The sequence below is a fragment of the Mastigoproctus giganteus genome, chromosome 4, assembly GCF_048544385.1.
Source record: "Mastigoproctus giganteus isolate SK-2022 chromosome 4, ASM4854438v1, whole genome shotgun sequence".
Lineage (NCBI taxonomy): Eukaryota > Metazoa > Arthropoda > Arachnida > Uropygi > Thelyphonidae > Mastigoproctus > Mastigoproctus giganteus.
The window spans coordinates 99,676,108-99,697,504 of record NC_143578.1 but is presented as its reverse complement, the minus strand read 5'-3'; the positions used below and the strand labels follow the sequence as shown (position 1 = coordinate 99,697,504).

The 21,397-nt window shown below is 38.1% G+C and overlaps 1 protein-coding gene across 2 annotated transcripts in view; it reads right to left on the bottom strand.

Moving 5' to 3' along the window:
- Positions 1–21,397, bottom strand: part of LOC150086948 (traB domain-containing protein) — a 77,338-nt gene that overhangs the window by 34,097 nt on the left and 21,844 nt on the right. The gene's annotated exons all lie outside the window — the stretch shown is intronic.

The window sequence follows — 21,397 nt, the reverse complement described above, 5'->3', positions numbered from 1 at the left end:
ATAGATCACCACAAAATTAAAAAGATACTGTACACCTTTTTATAATGAAATAAACATATACATTTTTAAAAAAGTTTAAGTAACTTAAACCCAAATTACATGGCACCCCGGTTGAAAACCACTGCTCTAGGAGCACAGAAAGCTATCTATAACAAATATCTCCCCAAAACTAGCCCACTGGGAAGGAAAAAAATACTGATCAGTACACATTGCAGTAGTTTAATTTTTTGTTGCCTTCCCAAAAAAGAAAAAACGGTTTAAATGACTTCTACAGCAAAGAACATGCCTGATCTTGTATTGGGCAATTTATATATTTTTTGCCCTTCACTTCATTACAGAAATGTTGGATACATTATCATGAGCTTTCCAGTTTTCACAAGTACTGTTAGAATTGTGGCCATTCCACTCAAGCTTCATCCAGGGATTAATAATCTCCAATATCCCTATGATGTGGTGATCAGCTATCTCCTTGGTCACTATGTCAGGGAAGCTTGATCTTTCTGCTGCATAATGAGAGTCCAGGTGCACTTGGACTCTCACAGGTGTGAAAAATGAATGAATTTCCCTCATGCATACACTCAATACTAAATAATACCTGCTACAAATGTCAACTGATAGGATATTATGATTTTAAAGGGATTCAAGTGAACTAGAAAAGGTAGCAATAGATTGTCTTTTACACTGTGAAACCATATTTATTTCCTGTTCTAGTAATCCTGCTAGATATAATTGAATAATCTTTCAGTGTTACTATTTTTGAAATGAATTAAACAGGCACCCAAAGATAATGCCAAATTTGTAATAAATTTAAAAAATCACCTAGAAATGTCCACAAAAACTCTATTCACAACCTTCTTTCCTAACTATGCCCATCTGTATGTTTGATTTTACACAACTTGAAAGAACAGCAAATGTGTGAATTATTGGAATTGAAACTTAGTTCAACAGCAGTGTGCCAATTGGCACACTGCTGTTGAACTAAGTTTCAATTCCAATAATTCACACATTTGCTGTTTTGTATCAAGAAAATGGAGTGACAAACTCACTTCACAATATAAAATTCAGATTTGTTCTTCTACTTGTGACTGGAATTTATTTAAACCAACAATTGACATAGTTAGTCTATTACCAAATTTGCTAACAGTGATGAAAAGTAACACTAGTGTTTCCTACATTTAGAAATGAATATAAAAAATTGTTTTAATTACATAGAGGAGTATCTCGCTGGGCGGTTGTTAAAAATTTAAAAACTGTATTATTCAAATGCAGTAACAGAAAACAAGTATCATTTTTTTTTTTTTTTCATATATGGATCTTAAACATTCTTTTAGTGGCATGGTGTGCAGGTATATCAAGAACTGGAAATTGGTGAAATAATGAGCACTTAAATCTGTGTAGAGTGTAACCTGCCTTTAATTTCTTAAAGATTATTCTCAACTATTTCATCATGAAAAAGTGGTACAAGAAGTATACCACGAAATCTTTAGAAAATTAAAGGCAGGTTAAAACTAAAATGCTTTTAAGGCTTAAGCTTTATAAAAATTTGACAATGTGCAATAGTAGCATGTTAGTATGCTACAAACGGCATCATTTTAGTTATATCTCATATTGTGAATACCTTCACAACGAGTTGCCATCATATTGCACTGCCTGGAATAAGTAATGCTTCACCAATGCAGAAGCCTATTGTTACTACCACTCAGACAGCACCGTTTCAGGGCTATTTGGCCCATCTTCAGTGGATGGGTACCCTGGTGATGGCAATTCAGTTATGAAGTATAACTCCACAATATGAGAGATGCCTGATGGTGTATAAAGTAAATCAGACTAAAACCCTTTTAGGGCCTCAGGCTGTGTAAAAGTATCAAAAATGGCATCATTTTAGTCTGATTCACTTTATCCACCATCAGGTATCTTTCATATTGTGGAGTTATACGTCATAACTGAATTGCCATCATTGCATCACCAGTGGGCCAGTTTCATAAATAACTTAAAACAAACATAATTCTAAGCTTTGTAGTGTAAGCAGCAGTCAATTTCCCATGTTAGCATTTCCAAATTAAAAGTAGAACAAACGCGGTAGGGTGCAATCATGCTATAAATGTGGTAAAAATGATAAAACCAAATTAATGCCGGCCCATTATTTTTGAAATACAACTACAGGGTTAATACTTTAGTCAATTTCCCTAACCTAACCACACAATTGTTTCATTATGTTAGCATAATTTGCAAAATAGTCCTTGAGGTTGTCACAGACATTCTCTCAGATATGCCAGACAAGCTGTACTTGCTACCTGTGAGTCTAAAACACTGATGGAACTGATATTCAGGTAACACTCAAGTCAAGTGGACCCAATTTTGGCAAAGTCCGGACGGTCTGTGACAACCAAATCCTCTTCTTGCACCTTCACAATGGTGAGACTGTTAGTAATCCTGGGTGTGACCATCCAGGGGTCGAGGTGTGGAGCCCACACCACATGGAGGAACGCCGCCCCTCTATGTTACCAGACAGTACTAGGTGGTAGATGATTCTCATCAACCAGTGCAATAGCACCACTTTGCTTATTGGAGGCTTGAAGTGGTGGAACCCATGTTTAGTCTCTAGAGCAAAGTTCCGGTCAACCCTTCCCCATCTCTTCCATCATGCAGTATGATTGATGACTTTTGAGGTTATGATTAACATCGTGGTGAGATCCAATATTCCTTACATTTCGAGGGTACAGCTCTAAAACGGTGTTCGCAGGCCGGCCGATAGTTAGTACACCGAACCTATTGGTAACTCTCTAGGAGGCTTCCGGATCAGCTAGTGTATAATCTTGCTACCTCTACTCTGCCAGATAGTGACTGGAGGGAGTCCGAGTAGTGTGTATGCGGGGAGCATTGTCGAGGCCACGTTATGTCAAGGATCTGGGTATATTCTTACCATGTGTACAGCATGTCCCGCCCACCTTTTCTTACTATTGAATACACCACGAATTGTCAAGCTTATCTGCGAAAAGATCTAAACCTCCCAAGCACTTCCTAATTCATTTCACAAATATATGTGGTCTCAATGATATCCATTTCCACTTGCAGTCTGCCAAACCCCATGTACTTTTTCTGACATAATCTCAGTTATTGGTTGATTCAACTACTGCTCATCTCAGTTGCCCAAATTATTCACTGTATGATTCATTACGCCTCAAAGGTGGTACTTGTGCATATGTCCGTTCTGATATTCCCTGTCAGAGACTTGGCAATTTGGAATCTTCTCTGGCTTAAAATCTCTCTACCTCATGTGTCAAATTCATCTGTTGTCTCTACCGTTCTCCCAACTCCACTAATCACTTGGAGCTCTTTCACTTCCTCTCTTTGCAACTTGCCTTTCTCCAGTGTAATTTTCCTTGGTGATTTTAATGTTCACAACTCCAGCTGGCTTCCGTTTTCTGGTCGAGATGGTGAATCTTTTGCAATTACTAATGATCTTGCACAGATTGTTCATTTACCTACAAGAATACCGGACAATCCTAATCATACAGCCAATACGCTTGATCTTTTTCTCACAAACAACCCTTCTAAGTACACAGTCGAAGTGAGAGGTCCTTTAGGCACTTCAGATTACAACTTGGTGATTATCTCTTCTCCAATGGAAACTTTATCTCATGGCTATTCCCAACCTCGTGTTGTTTGGCATTACAAGAATGCAAAATGGGATGACCTGCAAGTCTTCTTTTCCTTGGTCGGATTACCATTTCAAAAGTTCTGATGTCAACGTTTGCTCAGATCGTGTCAGTGAAATTTAATCTTGCAGGAATGGAATCCTTTATCCCATACTCCACTTTAAAATCTCGTCCTTTATCTAAACCTTGGTTTTCCAATAAATGTGCTAAGGCTGTTCAAGAGAAGAATGTTGCATATCGTAATTGGCTTGTTTCTAATTCTTCAGTTTCATTTTCTGCCTACACCAAAGCTCGCAACAATTCTAAAGCAGTTATTAACCAGTCCAAACTAGAGTTTAAACAGGCTAAGAGTAGAAAACTTGCTTCTTGCCCTAATGGTAGCCGAGCATTCTGGTCTCTTGCCAAAGCTATTGGCCGCAACTTTTGCCCGTCTCTGCTCCCACCTCTGTCCAAACCAGATGGTTCTGTTGTCACTTCAGCCAAGGATAAAGCTGACCTACTAGCATCTCATTTTTCTTTCAACTCATGCATTAACGATCTTGGTAAAACACCTCCCACTATTCCCAACATGCTCCATTCAATGACTCCTGTGGTCTTCTGTTAAAAGAATGTCAGATTTTGACGAATCTTGATGCTAAGAAAGCTCCAGGTCCCGATTGTATTTCTCCACTTGTTCTCAAAACCTATGCTCCTGAACTTACTCCTATTCTTTCCCGCCTTTTTTTACTATCTTCCCTTTGATGAGGTTGAGGTCAGGAGCCTTGCCAGGTTTGATTTTACGAATGGCATCACCCACCTCCTTACCAGGTGGAACATGAAACACGTTTTCTGCTATTAGTGTGTCCTGTTGTAAGGAATTTTGAAGTGTGTCATCCTAAATTACAAGTTAGTTAATGAACTTTTCTACAGTGTCAGATCAGTTTGTAGTTTCCAAAGAACCTTTTGCAGTATTAAATTGATGATATCTGGTGTGCTGAGATTATAAATGACAATTTTTGTACAATGCCCCAAGAATCTTTGCTTCTTATGATAAATTGTGTTTATATACATCCTGTAAAGGGATTTAAATCCATTGCCAAGCAGGACAAGGCCTATGGGCCCATTATCCTTGCACTGCTTCTATTGGGACCAACAGCAGCCTGAAAAGTGAGGTGTCAGAGATTAAAGTCTTACTTGGTTATCATATGGCAAGTAAATACATGGGTTGTGTCAGGGTTACTAAGAGCAAAATTAGGTATATGTACACTTCCTTGTCCACTAATCCTAGGAGTACAGTAAAATTTTGATGAAGCTATTGTCAGGGAAACAGGAATTATATATTGTACAAAAAGGATAGGCATGCCAGGGGCAAAAGTGGATATTGTTGAATACGTTATGTTGGCACTAATGACATTAAGAGTAGAAGATCTGCTGACTTACTTAACAAGTACAGGGTAATGCGGAGAAAAACTTACAAGTTAGCGTGAAATCTGAAAGTGTCTGCAACTCAGTCCAGACATGATAGGAGGGAGTATATGATGAGTGCCCTGTCAATGAATTTAGCCCTGGAGAGACTGTGCAAGGCTTACAGGGTACAATTTTTTTTCAGTGTGGTCAGTGCATGCTAATAAGAGACTATCATACAAGCTACTAGACTTATCGTACCAAGATGGCAGCCTTACAGCTTCAACAGAGATGGAATACACTTAAATAGAAAGGGGTGCAAAAATCCTTGCTAAATGCTATCGAGGCAGCGTTAGTTGGGTCAGAAAACTGCTAGCTTGGGGGGAGGGAATACACAGGTTAACAGATTAACAATAGTCGCAGGTAGATGTGAAAGTGATTCTTACACTGCTACTGCAACGTGTAGCAACCAGGAAAGAAAAGTACTGGAGATTAGCATTAGTAGAGGCATCTGATGCTAGAAAGCAAGCTTATGCAGCATCAGCCAAAAAAATAAATAAATAAAAAATACCCACTTCCACTTCCCCCCTATGTTCATTCGAAATACCTGTCCAGCTGAGACTTAAACTTATTTAGGCTATCAACTTCCACGACAAGGGATGGAAGTCGGTTCCACCAACCAACCATCCGCTGGCTAAAGGCAAATTTCCTCACATCTCTCCTACATCTGTCTTTCCTCAATTTGAATTTATGCCCTCTCAGGTGATTATTCTGAGCAAGAGGAAGAATCCCATCAGCACTGAGCATGCTCAAACCATTCAAGGCTTTATACACCTCTATCAGATCACCTCGCTGGTGCCTAGTCTCCAGACACTGTAATTTGCAAAACTTAAGTCTTTCTTCGTAAGAGCACCGCTTTGTTCCATTCACTAATCTTGTTGCACTTCTCTGTACTCATTCCAGCATCTCTACATCCTTCTTGAAATGAGGCCTCCAGACCTGTATACAGTACTCTAGGTGTGGCCTGACCATTGCCTTATACAAGGGAATAATCACCTCCTTATCACTGCTAGAAAAATTCCTATATATCATCGACAATACACCATGAGCTACTCTTGCAGCCCGTCTGCACTGCTCAAAAAACTTCATATCTGCCTGTACAACCACCCCCAGGTCCCTTTCGTTCTCTACCACTGCCAGTGTAGTACCACAGAGTTGATACGTTGCTCTGGGGTTGCTGTTTCCCATATGTAGTACTTTACATTTGTCAAGGTTAAACTTCATTTGCCATCTCTCAGCCCATCTGCTCAACCTTTCCAGATCCTGTTGCAGTAGCATAGTGTCAGTAGTGTCCTTGACAACCCTGCCAACCTTCGTATCGTCTGCAAACTTGGACATTAAGCTTGATATACCATCATCAATATCATTTATAAATACAGAAAACAATAATGGACCCAATACTGAACCCTGAGGGACTCCACTAATAACGTTAGTCCACGATGAGCAGTGTCCATTGATTACCACTCTCTGTCTTCTCCCTCTCAACTACCCCTTTATCCATAGCAGCAATTTGCCTCCAATGCCACACTGCTCCAATTTGTGCAACAGCATCAAAAGCCTTTCTAAGATCCAAGTATATAATATCAAAGTTATTCCCTGCATCCAGTTCTTTTGTGACTGCATCAAAGTATCCAATCAAATTGGTCAGGCAAGACTTCCCCTTAACAAAACCATGCTGTGTCTGAGCTATAACTGAAGTCTTGTCTAGATGATCCTGCAGTGCTTCTTTAACCAGTGCCTACATTAATTTTCCTGGAACAGAAGTTAAACTCACAGGTCTATAATTCCTTGTGTCAGTCTTTGATCCTCCTTTGTGAATTGAGGTCACATTTGCACATCTCCAGTCTATGGGGGTGCCTCCACTGAGTCCAAGGAAGCTCTCATAATTATGGCTAAGGGTTTGCTTACTTCCTTTGCTGCCTCCTTTAATTTAACTGGATAGATCCCATACACCCCAGGTGCCTTTCTTGTGTTTAACTTCAACAATTTCTCCTCCACTTTACTCTCAGTTATTACAAGATTCTCTAGCTTACTGCCAGAGTTGAATACACCTCTGGCATTCCCCTCACTGAATAACTCCTCATGTGTGAATGTCGATGCAAAATATTCATTTAGTTTGTTAGCTACCCGAGCAGGATCATCAACAGTTGACCCATCGATATCAAGTGGACCAATCTGATTCATCCCCTTCCTTCTAGAGTTTACATAAGAACTCTTTGCTGTTTTTCTTTGCATCCCTTTCCAAAGATTTCTCGCAATCTGCCTTCGCCTGCCTAACCTCCTTTGTAACTTGGTTACAGATCAACTTGTATCTATCATAGGCTTCTGTGTCACGTGTTAATTTGTATGTATCCCATGCATTTTTCTTCTCTGCCATATGTCTCATTAGTTCATCTGACATCCACTTAGGCCTAAACCTTGAACAATATTTCTTGGTTGGTATGTAAAGCCTAGTAGCTTCCAAGATCATTTTGAATTTGCTGTTGGTAACATCATCAGTTGGTCCCACTGTATAGAATTTAAATACTGTCTCAGTCCATCGTAGTCGCCTTTACGAAAGCAATAACCCTTCCCTTTACCCCTAATGGAAGTTACCTCTTTGAGTAAATCCCACTTCAGCACACTGTGATCACTGCCACCTAGTGGTTCATTTACCTGCAGATTCTTAATGCATGAATAATCACTACTGATAATCAAATCAAGAGTATTACTCCCTCTAGTTGCCTCCCGAACATGCTGATGTAGAAAACAATCATCCAATAAATCCACAAAAGCCTTGCTAGTGTGTGAGTGACCAGCCCCCAAATTCCAGTCAATATCTGGGAAATTAAAATCCCCCATTATAAGACTCTCTGATTTACTGGCCCACTCTATTTCCCTGTATAGTTTCTTATTATACTCGTCAGTCATTAGGCCTATAGCACACTCCTACTCACAATTTTGATCTCCCAATGCTTATGTCACACCAAACTGACTCGACACTGCACTGTCCAGCAATGTTGACTGGCTTCACTTCCTTGGATTTTATGTATTTCTTAACTAATAGCATAACCCCTCCTCCCTTCCTATCCTGTCTATCCTTTCTGTAGACATTGTACTCCCCAAATTCCAGTTCTGCATTCCTTATATCTGTGTGACACCATGTCTCTGAAATCCCCACAATATCTGCCTTTGATGTTTTGAGCAATACCTCAAATTCATCAAATTTATTTACTAAACTCCTAGCATTGGTGTACATGCAAGTATACATGCACCTGTTCTTTTTCTTAGCTACCCTAACACAACCCATGTGTTTACTTGTACCCCAATGATTCCTAGCAATCTCTGAAATATCCTGCATCTTATTTTCTAGGCTGCAGCTCATTCCAATAGAAGCAGTGCAAGAATCACTTTCACCTCTGCCAGTGGCTACTGTTAATCTATTAGTCCTTGTATCCCCCCAATCTAGCAGTTTTCCGACCCACCTAACACTGCCTCGATAGCATCAGCAAACATTCTTGCACCCTTTCTATTTAAGTGTGTCCCATCCCTGTAGAAGCAGTCTCTCCTGTTAACAAGTACAGACCAGGCCGAAAAAAATTCTACCCCTTGAGCCTTGCACAATCTTTCCAGGGCCGAATTGATCGACAGAGCTCTCATCATATACTCTCTCCTATCGTGTCTGGGCAGAATTGCAGACACTTTCAAATTCAACCCTAATTCACGGCTTTTTTTCAACAGTGAACTGTACTTATTAAGTAATTCCGCGGTCTCCTACTCTTAATATCATTAGTATTTCAAGGCACTGCTGTGGGTCATCATGAAATAAGAAAATACATGGGTCATGTTAGGGTGAGCAAGAACAGGTGCAAGTATGCTTGCATTTACACCAATGTTAGGAGCATTGTAAATAAATTTGATGTGCTGGTCAAGTCATCAAATACAGACAATGTGGATATATCAGAGATGTGGTGCCATTCAGATAAAAGGGATGCAGAATTTGAATATGGGGAGTAAAATGTATACAGACAGGACAGGAGTGGGGGTGGGATTATGCTTTTAGTTAAGAAGCACACCAAATTTAAGGTGGTGCAATGTTGAGTCAGTATGCAGTGAAATAAGCACAGGGAAAACAAAAATGGGAGTAGGAGTGTGTTATAAGCTGTATGACTGTGATGAGTACAATGAACAACCGTACAAAGAAGTAGAGTGGGACAGTAAATCAGAATCTTATAATGGGGGATTTTAACTTTCCACATATTGACCAGAACTTGTGGGTTGGTCACTCACACACCTAGCAAGGCTTTTGTGGATTTACTGGATGATAGTTTTCTACAACTGCATGTTCAAGAGGCAACCACAAGGAGTAATATTCTTGATCTGATTATCAGTAGTGATTCTTCATGCATTAAGAATCTGCAGATAAAAGAACCACTAGGTGGCAGCAATCACAGTGTACTGATGTTGTATTTACTTAAAAGATGTAACTACCATCAAGGGTAAAGGGAACTACAATGTTCTTAAACAGTTTTTAAATTCTATACAGTGGGACCAACTAATGTTTTTACCAAAAACAAATTCTAAATCTGAAGTATTCAGGGAAATAATCATCTCAGTAGTTCATCTAATGAGATGATGAGCTTAAAATAATCATCTCAGTATTTAATATGATGAACTACTGAGACACATGACAGAAAATAAAAATGCATGGGATGCATATAAAGTATCGGGTGATACAGAACCCTATGGTACATATAAGCTAGTCTGCAAGCAAATCACAAAGAAGGGTAGACAAGCCAAGGCATATGAAAAGTCTCTGGCAACAAATGCCAAGAAAAGCAGCAAAAAAATACTTTACTTATAATAACAGTAGAATGAAAGGGGTAGAATCACAATGGTCAACTTGACATTGATGATCCTGTTCAGGTTGCTGACAGGCTGAATAGGTATTTTGCATCTCCATTCACATATGAGTAATTCTTTAGGGAGAGGATGCCAGAAATTTACCAATCTTTAACATAGAGCTAAACAATTTTGTGATAACTGAGAGGAAAGTAATTTTTTTATGTTTAACTGTTGAAGTTAAACATAAAAAAATGCACCTGGTGTGGACGGGATCAAGATCTATCCAATTATATTAAGGGAGCCAGCAAAGGAGGTAAGCAAACCCTTATTCATAATTATGAGAGCATTTTTGAATTCAGAGTAGGTCCCTGTAGACTAGAGATGTGTAAATATATCCCCAGTTCGCAAAGGGTGGCATGGGTAATTACAGACCTGTTAGCATAACTTCTGTTCCAGAAAAAATAATGGAGTCACTGGTCAAAGAAGTAATGCAGGACCACCTAGACAGGAGTGCATTTATCCTTCAGTCACTGCATTTAATTCTGGTAGAATAAATTTATGGGTTTGTTAAGAAGAGATCTTGTCTGACCAATTTCATTGGAAACTAATGCAGTAACAAAGTAACTGGAGGCAAAAAAAATTTTCATTTTGAACAGTCAGTTCTGCTATAATGCGAATTTTCACAACATGAATTTGCTCCAGCGCAACTGATATATTAGGGAACAATTTTTTTTTTTTTTATAGTAACTATTTTTTATTTTATTTATTTATTTTTTTTGTTTAGAAATTATGCAAATGATGGGCAAATGCAAGAGTTGTGCTTTCAAATTAAACAAAAACTTGAAATTATTCAAAAGTTTGAAAACGGTGCATCCATTAAATCTCTAAAGAACCATTATAATGTTGGTGACCAAACCATACACGACACTGTAAAAAATAAAGGGAATTATTATCGTATTGGACACGCGAATAGTACGTGTTAAGTTTTTTCTTTTTTTTTTTCTGTGGTTAACTGCGGGTAACGAATCAGCGGATACAGGAGCACAACTGTACTTGGATTTAGGAAAGGTTTTGATACTGTTACACAAAAGGACTGTTGTGCAAATTGGAGCAGTGTGGTATTAAGGGAAAATTTACTGCTCTGGTTAAGGGGATGGATGAGTGGGAAAAGACAGAGAGCAGTTATTAGTGGACACTGCTTTTCACGGACTAATGTTATTAGTGGGGTTCCCCAGGATTCAGTGCTGGGCCCATCATCGCATAACATGATTTTCGCGTTGGCTCATGTGCGATTTCGCCTGAGAGTAAGGCCAGGTTAATGCAAAACCCAGCACCAAGCTGGACGTAGCAATCTGTGTAGTAATGTACATACAAGTTTACAAAGTTTAAAAAATGTCAATCATCAAATGTGTGAGAGCTATATTTCCCATTTACTGTAACTGTAGTGGTCAGAGACACTGCTGTCATTTGCTGTATTCACAAAATTTTTTGTTCAAACAGAAATTTTGTTACTGTTTGGTTTTTAGGAGCATTAGCAACTAAGGCCATATAGCTCCAGGATATGCAGTGGTCATTCCCTGAACTTTCTGGATCCTCCATATTTGGTGGTGATGGGCTCAAACCCCGGTCTAATCAAGAAGCGTGTGCTACGCACTGCTGCTCCTTCCCACCTGGCTACGGAGGCACCAGAAATTTTGTGAGATGGCATAGCATGAGCGGAGGAGCACTTTTCTGGAGGTCACTACCATAGAACAATTTGCAGGTCCCAGTTTATTGGGCTTTTCTGTTAGCGCAGTCTAATTATAAACGGGTAGTAAACTTGATCTTACTGCATTTGCAGTAATAGCAATAGCTGGAATTCTGTGGGTTTTCACATTATGGCGAGATGTGTTTCCCCTTCCTCTTTAATCATATAAAAAAACATAAATAAATTTCCAGAATCTTCTCTTTTGTGCGTGCTGTGTTCATCATTGTTGATTGCTTATCTTTTTTACTGTTTTAAATTTCACAATCCGAAAAAAAAAAAAAAAATGAACGGAAATATCAATTAGTATGTATATATTACAGTAATAATTAAGTTATGTACTAAGTGTACATAGTCTCCAACCAATACAACTAAATGGGAAATATAGCTCTCCGACATTTGAAGTTTGATGTGAGTAGTAAGGAATTTTGGAAAGAGATTTAACATCAAAGTTGCCATTGATATGATTGTAGAAGCCTGGAATGATGTTACAAAAGACTGCTTGAATTGTGTGTGGCAGAAACTTATCCCTCATTTAATTCGCAATTCTGAAGGCTTTGAACCTTCAGAGCAATTAAAACAAATCAAGGCAGGTTGTGTTGCTCTTGCAAAAGAAGTTGGTTTTGAGGAAGGAGAAAATAAAGATGTAGAGGAGCTTCTAGAGTCTCACAATGAGGATCTATCTACTGAAGACTTGCAACAACTTGTTGCAGCCTGTCAAGGGGAAAGTCAAGATGAGGACGAAGTCCAGCAGGCTGCCCCATGAGAACTTAAAACAGTAGAGTTATCAGTTGCTTTAAGTGGAATTGCAAAGCACCTGCAGTGGATTGAAGATAATGATTGTAAGGCTGAACGGAGTAGGATAGTGCTGGGTGGCATTCGGACCCATTTGGAACCATACAGGCGGCTCCTATATGAAAGGAGGCAGCAGGAAAAGCAACAAAAACTAGATAGTTATTTTAAACCAGCGCAGAAGAAAGAAAATCAGAACAGTGAATCACAGACTTCCACATCGGGTATAACAACATTTCGTCCCAAGAATGATAACCCTCCTCCTACCTCTTCGCTATAACTCACCAGCCCTTTACCACACCCACTTCAAACAAGCAAACTTCATATCTTGTCAAGGTAAAGTGCTATACTTACTGTAATATTTATTTATTTATTAGAAATTTAAGGTGTTTAAACCTGTGTTAGCAATTTTATTGGGTTTCTATCTTTTTTTTTTAGTGTTTTTCTTACCAGATTGAACTTTTTTTTTTTTTTTTTGAGTGCTCTCCCCCATTCCTATTTTTCCCATAAGCCCTGTTGTTTTTAATGCGCGAAATACCATAACACGGAGATTTTTAGGAACACATGTACCGCATTATAGCAGAACTGACTGTACTTGGATTTCAGGAAAGCTTTGATAGTGTTACACATAAAAGACTGGTTTACAAATTGGAGCAGTGTGACACTAAGGGCAAGTTACTGCTATGGATAAAGGATAGTTGAGTGAGAGAAGATAGAGGGTGGTTATCAATGGGCACTGCTCTTTGTGGACTAATGTTATTAGTGGAGTCTGACAGAGTTTGGTGCTAGGCCTATTGTTATTTTTTATATTTATTGATGAGGCTATATCAGGCTTAATGCCTAAGTTTGCAGATGTTACAAAGGTTGGCAGGGTCATTAATGACAGTAATAAAGATATGCTTCTGCAACAAGATCTAGAAAAATTAGGCAGATGGACTGAAAAATGGCAATTGAAATTTAACATTGACAAATGCAAGGTACTGCATATAGATAGCGGTATTCCCAGAATAATTTATCAACTGTGTGGTACTACTATCAGGGTAGTGGGAAATGAAAAGGACTTAGGGATAATTGCACAGTCTGATATAAAGTTCTTTGAGTAGTGTAAACAGGCAGCCAGGACATCTTATGGGGTTTTGTCTATGATATACAGGAATTTTGCTAGCACAGATGGTTAGGCCACATCTTGACTACTGCATACAGGTACAGATAAGGGCAACGAGATTGGTGAGGGGAACAAATGGATATTTTTACCAAGAAAGGCTCCAGTTCCACAATTGAAGCATCTGGAGACTAGGCACTTGTGAGGTGATCTGACTCAGGTATTTAAGGTTTGAAGAAATTGAGTAAACTCAATGCTGATAGGTACCTCTTGCTCAGCCTATATACATGGGGGGGACATACATTCAAATTGAAGAAGGATGGTTGCAGAATAGATATACAGAAGTTTGTCTTCTGCCAATGGGTGGTTGATTGCTGGAACAAACTACCTTCCGTTGTTGTGGAAGTGGACAGTTTGAATAAATTTAACAAAGACCCAGACAAACTATTGGAGGGAATGGATAAGTGAAATAGGATTCCCCCCCCTAGCTGATTATGTATAAGCTAGCATCATTTACCACTATTAAAACTAATATTAATACTAAAATTTAACCAATTTGAAGGTCTGTTCAAGTAAACAAATGCATACATAGTAAGGGTTATCAAAAACATGTGCCACTCAGACAAAAGTGATGCAGATCTTAGATATTGCTTGACCTGTATGGTGCATATGCAAACTGTGTTATTTGAAGGCAATACGGCAGTAAAACGAACATTAGTTTAATTAACTATGTTTATTTCCAAGTTGGAAATATATACCTAATGGAGTCAAATGTTTCATGGTTTTGTGGTTTATACATGAAAATTTTGCTGGAGAGGCCTTCATCCTGCAGTGGATTGAAAATGCCTGACGATGATCACACGAAAATTTTAGCAAAAATACCAGAACACATTTGACCCCACTATGTACTTATTGATAAATTCAAACTAAACATAATTAAACCAACAAAGGTTTGAGCGCTTTCTTATCTTCAAATAAGTGATGCAGAATATAATTTGAATATGATAAGTATAATGTGTACAGGAAGGACAAGAGGGAAGTGAAGAGAAATGTATTTGAAATAAGAACCTTGTATATAGAATCTAACTTTCATAGTAAGTATGCTTCCATATTGAGGCAATAAATGGATATATCTCAGGATGGACCACTTCAGTTTCTTATGTTCTTAAAGACACTGATGAAGGGAGTGCAGAGGAAGTTGTCGAAGATTGCTGATAATTTAAAGGTAGGAAGGATGGAAATTAAACTGGCTATCCATTTGCAAATGAACGTTTTCATAGAATTTGTCCAAAGATGATATTATTATTAGCAAAGCAAGCAAGCACATACGTCATCAGGCAACTATCCAACTCATCTGTCTATTCTTTCTAATAATACATCTAATTCCTCCTAAAATTTATTCAAACTACCCACTTCCAGATGGTAATTTGTTCCAAAAATCAATTACTCTCTGGCTGAAAACAAATTTTTGCGTATCTATCCTTTAGTCATCCTTTTTCAATTTATGTCCCATTGATTGTTATCCGAGAATGAGTAAAAAAATTATTCAATCCATACAAAGCCTTAAACACTTAAATAAGGTTTGCTCCCAAGTGCCTTGTTTCCAAGTGCTGCAATTTACAGAACTGAATCTTTTGTGGTAAGGGTACCTCTCTGTGTTTTTGACTAATCTGGTTGCTTGTCTCTGTACAAGGTTCCAAAATATCCACATCCTTCCAAAAATGAGGCTTCCAGACCTGTATGTAGTATTTAAGATGTGGCCTAACCCAGGACTGTAAATAAGGCCTAACCTAATATAATGAGATAATCACCTTCTTATCACTGCGGGTAAAATTCCTGTATGTTGTTGACAAAGTGCCATGGACCTGTCTGCACTGCTCAGAGAACTTAATGTCTCACTGCACAATTGCCACTTAGGTCTTATTTATTCTTGAGTGTGGTACCTGCTAACCATATGCAGTACCTTGCATTTGTCAATGTTAAACTTCAGTTGCCACTTCTCAGCCCATCTGCCTAACTTTTTTATATCCTGTTGCAGCAGCATTCTGTCTTTACTGTCATTAACAACCCTGCCAACCTTTGTATCATCTGCAAACTTTGACATTAAGCCTCATATACCTTCATCAATATCATTGATAAATACACAAAGTAATAATGGGCCCAGCACCAAATCCTGGGGGACTCCACTAATAACATTAGTCCATGTAAAGCAATGTCCATTTATTACCACTCTCTGCCATCTCCCACTCAACCATCCCTTTATCCACTGCACAAACTCGTCCTTAATGCCATACCATTCCAATTTGAACAGCAGTCTTCCATGTGAAACAGTGTCAAAAGCTTTCCTGAAATCCAAGTATATGATATCAAAATTATTTTTTGCATCCAGTTCCTTTGAAACTACATCGTGGTACTCAATCAAATTGGTCAGACAAGACTTCCCCTTAACAAACCCATGCTATGTCTGAACTATTACTGCAGCCTTGTCTAGGTGATCCTGCATCCCTTCTTTAACCAGTGACTCCATTATTTTCCCCAGAACAGAAGTTAAACTAACAGGTCTATAATTATTTGTGTCACCCTTTGAACCCTGTTTGTGAATTGGGGATACATTTTCACATCTCCAGTCCATGGGGACCTCCCCTAAATCTAAGGATGCTCTCATAATTATGGCTAAGGGTTTGCTTACTTCCCTTGCTGCCTCCTTCAATATGACTGGATAGATTACATCTGCCCCAGGTGCCTTTTTTATGTTTAACTTCAACAATTTCTCTTCCACTTTGCATTCCTCATTTGTGAATGCAGATTCAAAATACTCATTCAATTTGTCAGCTATCTGAGCAGGATCATCAACAGTTGAACCACCAAAATCAAATGAACCAATCTGATTCATCCCCTTCCTTCTAGAGTTTACATAAATAAAGAAGTCTTTGTTGTTTTTATTTGCATCCTTTGCCAAGGATTTCTTGTAATCAGCCTTCACTTGCCTAACATCCTTTTTGACTTGATTACAGACTAGCTTATATCTGCCATTTCTGTGTCACCTGATAATTTATATGCATGCCACACATTTTTCTTCTCTGCCACGAGCCTCATTAGTTCACCTGACATCCATTTAGGTCTAAATCTTGAACAGTATTTCCCAGTTGGTATGAAAAGCCTAGTAGCTTCCAAAGATTAATTACTTGAAGGCTCCCCATTTAGACTTCGCTGTTTTTAACGTCATCAGTTGACCTCACTGCATAGAATTTAAAAACTGTCTGAGATCACTGTAGTCACCTTTACGAAAGCAAAAACCCTTCCCTTTACCCTTGATGGTAGTTACATCTTTAAGTAAATCCTGCATCACTTTTAGTATAAGTATTAGTATTAGTAATGGCCGCATGGCAAAGCCTATAGCTTATGCTGCACCAGCTAAAAAAAAAAAAAACCTAATAATTAATAAAAGAAAAGGAAATCATCCTATGCATTTCCCTCACCCGAAGGTACTCTCTCCAGATGACCTTTGAATTTTGCCAAACTGTCAGCCTCTACCACTCATGTAGGTAACTTATTCCAGTAATTTATTACTCGCTGGCTAAAATAAAACTTCCTGCAGTCCAATCTAAATTCCCCTCACCCCGTAACTTGAATTTGTCCCCTAGTTCTAGTCTCATTTATAACCTTGAAAATTTCATCCTCATTCATTTTACTGATGCCTCTCAGAGCCTTAAACACCTCAATCAAATCTCCTCTAAGGTGTCTAGTTTCAAAACTCTGCAACCCACATATTAAAAGTCTTTCTTCATAAGGAAGCCCTTTTGCCAATCTCACCAGGCGAGTTACCCGTCTTTGCACCCTTTCAAGAAGCTCGATGTCTTTCTTTAGGTGCGGTGTCCATACTTGAACAAAGTATTCCAAGTGTGGTCTAACAAAAGCCTTATATAATGGGATTATCACGTCCCTATCTCTACTTGCAAGAGTTCGATAGATCATTGATAGGACATCATTGGTCTTGCTTGCAACCTGTTTACAATGCTCAGAGAATTTCATGTCCGACTGTATCGTAACACCCAAGTCCCTTTCCTCCAGTACTGGGTTTAGTTGAACTCCACCAAGTGAATAAGTTATTTTGGGATTACTGTTTCCCAGGTGTAATACCTTACACTTTGCTGGATTAAAGCATAGCTGCCAGTTTTCTAACCATTCCTGAAGTCTATCTAGGTCTCTCTGAAGAAGCTCAGCTTGACAGTGATCACTAACTACCAATTTTAACATCATCTGCAAATTTAGACATCTCGCCCCTATCCCTTCATCGATGTCGTTTTTAAAAATTAAAAACAACAGTGGTCCTAATACTGATCCTTGAGGAATCCCACTTCTTACATCAACCCAATCTGAGGAATAGCCATTTATCATAACCCTCTGCCTCCTGCCCTGAAGTCATCCTGCTATCCATCTAAGGATTTTCACAGTGATTCCAACCTGTTCCAGCTTATAAAGCAACCACTCATGTGGGAATGAGTCAAAAGCTTTGCTGAAACCTAAATAAAAAATGTTGAAATTATTCCCTAAATCCTGCTTGTGAGTGACCCTTTCAAAATAGCGAACCAGATTTGTTAAACATGATTTTCCCTTTACAAAACCATGCTGAGTATCCTTGAGAATTTCAGTTCTATCCAAATCATCCTGAATTCCACCCTTGATCATTGCCTTCATGATTTTCCCTACCACTGAAGTCAGACTGACAGGTCGATAATTTCCCACTTCACTCTTAGAACCACCCTTATGTATGGGAGATACATTGGCACTTTTCCAATCCAATGGAATCTCTTCAGAGTCTAGTGATGCTCGCATAATTAGCCTCAATGGTTCAATGCACTCACTTGCCGCCTCCCTTAAGATTATAGGGTATATTCTATCAACTCCAGGAGCCTTACTGGCCTGTAGGCTCGAAAGTTTTTTCATTAAATAATCTTGCGAAATTTCAATATCATTAATTACATATTTTTCAACTTCACTGTGTACACTGTGATCACTGTCACCTAGTGGTTCCTTTATCTGCAAATTCTTAATGCACAAATGAAATCTAAATATACATCAAAATTATTGTTGGCATCCAGTTCCTTCATTACTGGAACACAATAGTTATTCATATTGGTCAGGCTGGATTCTCTCATCCCCCCTTAACAAACCTGATTTTGTAAATTCCATTACTGTTAAGATCCTGCGATACTTTTTTTGTACTGCAGGATCTTAACAAATCTTTACAGGTACATGCAATGGGATGATAACTGGAAGGAGGATTTGTCACCTGTTTTAGGTGACAAACCCTTCCTTTCCATGGGCAAATTTTCATGCAGAAGGAAAAAGACTAATGAAAGAAGAGTGTAAAAAGGGAGCACAAAAGGAACATAAGATGAATACGTTCTGGACTAAATGGTTTTTAAGAAGTGGAAAAATGCTCTCAGGACTTGACCCTTCTTGGCATCAAAGTAATGTGTTTGTATGGTAGGAGGTGATTTATCAAGGTCATCAACGTACACCGTAATAAATCAGTTATTTCTTTAGATGAAGATGCAATAGAACCATCAGGATATAATAACAGGTGGAAATATGATGGATAGAAGTTGTGACCAATAGCTTTGGACTGAGACCAGAAGGCATGATAACAAAACCTTTGGACAAAAAGCTAATTTCCTATTCTTAGCCTTTTCAAAATTAAGTTTGGATTGCCTAATAACTTTTTAAAGCTTAGTGTGGGCAGAAAATGAAGCTGATAATTTGGATACAAGCCAACTGTAATATTCTATTTCTCACCTTGAACAGCCTTGGCACATTTTTTTGGAAAAACCAAAGTTCAGATTAAAAAAAATAATAATAAATATAAAAAAGGGTAAATTTTTTTTAAATGTAAACCTTGTGGTTTACATTAAAAAATTGTGACAAAGTTTGCATAAAAAAAAAAACATTCCTAATCTTAAGAATAATTTTACTGACACAATCTAAGGAAATGTTAGGATCATATGATTTAAAGTATGTCTAACCAAGAAAAAGAGAAATAGAAATCATGCAGGGCTAAAAGAATAGCCCTGGTAGAAAAGCTCCACTGGATACCTCAGAACCTGAGCTACCCAATAACATTAACTGTGTACTTTGAAGGATGAGGTGATGTTCGTAATGAAGGTGATGTTTGGGAGAAAAAGATGAATGGTATAAGGCGAGTGGTTATCTGGTAATCTAAGAAAATGAACAAGTTGTGAAATTGACATTTCTGGAAGTTTTAGATCCTTTCACATATGTTTGTTCTATCAGTTTGACTAATCATGATGCACTGAGGTAAATGCTAAGGAGGGGGGAGAGAATTTGTTTAAGATGAAATTTTTGGATATTTTGTATTTCAGAAAGAATATAAACATCTCTTTGACATAACATGGCCTTGACCCTGCTCCCCACCCCCACACATTACTTAGACTTCATGCAGTCACAACCAGCAAAATAGAGGTGGCAAGATTATATACTAGCTAATTTACATGCCTCCTAAAGCACAACCAATAAGTTCTCTCCAGTGATCTATCTTGCAGTCAACATACGAAAACTGTCTCAAAGCTCTATTCTGGAAATATAAGGACGCCTGGATCTTTTGTCATGCAGTACGAACTATGTATTTTTAGGTTATGATGAGTATCATAGGGAGATCCCTATGATACTCATCATAACCTAAAAATACATAGTTCGTACTGCATGACAAAAGAGATGAGTGGATTCCAGAACTTTACTCTAGAGCAGCGGTTCCCAACCAGTGGTTTGCGAAAGTGCTCCAGGGGGTTCGCACTAAAAATTCTATAATGGCATCTGCTCAGACTTACATAGGTATATTATTATAAACTACAAAATATAACTAATAATACACAATAAAGTAAAATAAAATTAAATGAAAATTAAAGAATTGCCAAAGAAAGAAAAACCACATCTCCCACAATTCGTTATAATTAGTTTACTATCTTACAGTATATCATGTTAAATAAATATGTTTTCCATACTAACATTTTTTAGTATGAAATATTTTATAATAAAATTCATAAACATTATACGATTTCAGAGAATATAGGCTTAGTGGTTAGCTTTAAAAATATTATGTTGAAAGGGGTTTCTAAAAAAAGTTTTACACTGAAATGGGTTCGTGATAAAAAAATATTATATTGAAAGGGATTCGCAAGTCAAAAAATGTTGGGAACCGCTGCTCTAGAGCTAAAACACTATTTCACCACTTCTAGCCTACGATAACAAAAAGTGTTGATATTGCGCAGTTGATGAGAATCCATAATAGCACCTAGCAACACAGAGAGTTGGCCATTCCTCCAGGTGATGTGGATGCCACACAATGACCCTTGCCTATATTAGTTCACCTGGGTGGTCATCTCCAGCAGATTAGGTAGTGTCTTTAGACCTTGCACATGGAAATGTACCCAGAGTCAATGTGGGATATACCTATAATACTTACTAACAGTCCCACCATCATGAAGTGAAAGCTGAAGATCTGGATATCACAGAATGACAGAACTTTGCTGAAATTTGTTCCTCTTGACTCATAAGTGTAACCTGAATATCAGCTCCATCAACATTTTAGACTCCCAAGTAGCAGCCTTAACTGTCAAAGCTGGAAGAATGTCCGAGACAACCTTCAAGGACCAAAAGCACTGATGGCCAAATGTAGTGATGTATGTACTTTTCTTAAAATCAAAAAGAATCAGACGACTATTAAACATAGCTATATTTGATCCTTTTTTAGAAAGTAAAAAATGAATATCTGACATTTTAAAATTAATTTAACATTAACAGAACACATAATTT